Raw genomic sequence first — 709 nt, forward strand, 5'->3', positions numbered from 1 at the left:
GATAGGGCTGCTATAATAACATATTTATATATAAATGCATATATAGATATATGTATATATATCTATATATATATATATACTGTACATATGACAAAATAAAATGAAGGGTTAGGGTTAGACACACATTGCTTGATAATGGCTCACAATGTATGGACAGATCGTTTTACATTTCTTATTGACATGTTATACTGTAGAACAGTATGTTTTATTTGTACAGGCCAAAATCACAAATGAAAAACTGACAGAAAGGCCTTTAAAATCTGATTGTTCTACCTTCTTCTATGAGCTTGCATACTTTGGAAGAACATTTTCTTTTTGTAATGAATGTGTCTGTCACTGACTCAGACACCCATGAGTCACAAACACAAATCTAATGAATCTAAGCCACATGTTTACCACACTGTTTCTCCATTAAAATGTATCTCATTCACTTGGATTTTTAGTGGTGCTGAAGCTGTAGACTCTATAAAGGCTGATTTAGACAAGGGCAACAAATGCAGTTTAGTTTGTAATATTTTGAATGATTAGCTGCATGACAGAGCTGCCATGTTTTCTTTTCCTTTTACTAATATATCACAAACTGCACCGACGTGAATAAACTGTAACTTTGATGGCCTTTTCCGCTCAGTAAAATATTTTAAGACCTAACATGCGGCTAATGTAAAGCTAGCGGAGCTTGGAGAGTTGGTTATCTGGTTGCTAGGCGCAC

The 709-nt window shown here is 34.3% G+C and overlaps 1 long non-coding RNA gene across 1 annotated transcript in view; it reads right to left on the bottom strand.

Annotated features, from left to right (window-relative positions):
* Positions 1-709, bottom strand: part of LOC147817244 (uncharacterized) — a 3,187-nt gene that overhangs the window by 1,879 nt on the left and 599 nt on the right. The window lies entirely within an intron of this gene.

This window comes from Seriola lalandi, unplaced genomic scaffold (assembly GCF_002814215.2).
Source record: "Seriola lalandi dorsalis isolate HSWRI2012SDOR001 ecotype SW California unplaced genomic scaffold, Sedor1 jcf7180002054983, whole genome shotgun sequence".
NCBI classification, from domain to species: domain Eukaryota; kingdom Metazoa; phylum Chordata; class Actinopteri; order Carangiformes; family Carangidae; genus Seriola; species Seriola lalandi.